Source organism: Ceratina calcarata, unplaced genomic scaffold, assembly GCF_001652005.2.
Source record: "Ceratina calcarata isolate Rehan_Ccalc_2016 unplaced genomic scaffold, ASM165200v1 scaffold2764, whole genome shotgun sequence".
Lineage (NCBI taxonomy): Eukaryota > Metazoa > Arthropoda > Insecta > Hymenoptera > Apidae > Ceratina > Ceratina calcarata.
The window spans coordinates 1-1,681 of record NW_017149898.1 but is presented as its reverse complement, the minus strand read 5'-3'; positions in this window follow the sequence as shown (position 1 = coordinate 1,681).

Below are 1,681 nucleotides of genomic sequence, written 5' to 3'. Positions count from 1 at the left end.
GATATGTTATTTATTAGATATGTTGCATGTTATTTAGTTCACTCCCAGTGAAGACCTACCCAATTTAAATGTTAGGTCTATCCCTCAGGTATTTCCTTTTCTCCTCTTGTATTTTATCCAGTGACTCTACTTACTATTTTAAATTTTGACGAACCCCCCCGTGACGCACTACCCCCTTCGTGGCTTCACCCGTGTTCGCGCGTATAATCTGTCGGGCGAGTCCGACTAGGTATTATCTGGCCGCGAGTGTAGCGAGACACGAAATGCCGTTCCGACCGTTCGCGTTGAGGGAATGGGCAAGGTGAAAACGAACCACTAATTCACTGGTTTACTTTATTAAGGAATATAATATTGAAATAACAAACGTGATATGGGGATTGGTTACGGTTCCGGCTCCACGCACTACTCCGTACTACTCGGTACCACGCGTCAAGCGGAAGAGAGCGAAGACAAAAAAAAGGATCGCGGAGGGACTTTCGCGTCAGAGGTCCCGAAGGGTGGCGGTAGTAGCGCTGGTACAGAGAGGAAGTGACCTGGGGCCGACCGTACGGCGCGAATCATAAAATCGGCCGCAACATACCGCCCGCCTCGTTGCCAGCTGCGACGAAACCAGCGGTACCTGGTACCGAAGAAGGCACGGAGATGTGTAATGTGCTCCCCTTTATGTGGACTCTTGCATATTAGGAATGGACGGCAGCGCCGCCCGCCATGGAAGGACCCGGGGTGGTTCCTGAATAGAGCTCCTGCTCTAGTGGAAGACGAATGACTTTCACCAGGGGTCGTCGCAAAGTCGTAGTGGCCGTCCGCAGAGTTAAGACCCGGGTCAGCCCATCTGCACCCGGGTGGAGGCGCTCGACACGTGCTAAAGGCCACTTAGTAGGGGGCTGCAGTTCGTCGGTCAGGAGAACCAAGTCTCCCTCCTTGACGTCAACGTTCGGTGCAAACCATTTGGAACGTTGCTGAAGTTGGCGAAGAACCTCGGATTGCCAACGTCTCCAGAAGTGGTTCCTCATGTTGAGCGTCAGTAGGTACCTCGGGGTACCCGTGATTGGTACCTTAGGCTCATAGGGCTCCGGTATAACCGTTATTGCAGAGCCGATCAGGAAGTGGCCCGGAGTAAGAGCCGCAAGGTCCCTTGGATCGCTGCTGAGTGGGCAGAGGGGCCTTGAGTTTAGGCACGCCTCTATCTGTGTCGCAAGCGTGGCGAACTCCTCGTAGGTGAGTGTAGAGTCACCTAATACACGTCGCAAGTGGTGTTTAAAGGCCTTAACGGCGGCCTCCCAGATGCCTCCAAAATGCGGCGCTCGAGGGGGGATGAACTTCCAATTCACCCCCTCTGCTGCAGTGGCCGTCGCGACATCCCGACTAAACTCCGATGAAGAGTGAAATAATCTGCGTCGGCACCTTGGAAGGTGGTGCCGTTGTCGCTGTAGAGGACTCTACAACGGCCTCGCCTCGACACGAAACGCCGGAAGGCATTCAAGAAGGAGCCGGTCGTGTAGTCGGACACGACCTCTACATGCACCGCCCTGGTAACCATGCAGATGAAGATGGACACATAGCCTTTGTAAGATTTGTGCCCCCGTCCCTTCGTGGTCCTTAGCTGGAAAGGCCCTGCGTAATCCAGCCCAGTAATTGCAAAAGGCCTATCCGGGGTTACTCTCGGAGAGGGTAGCGCGGC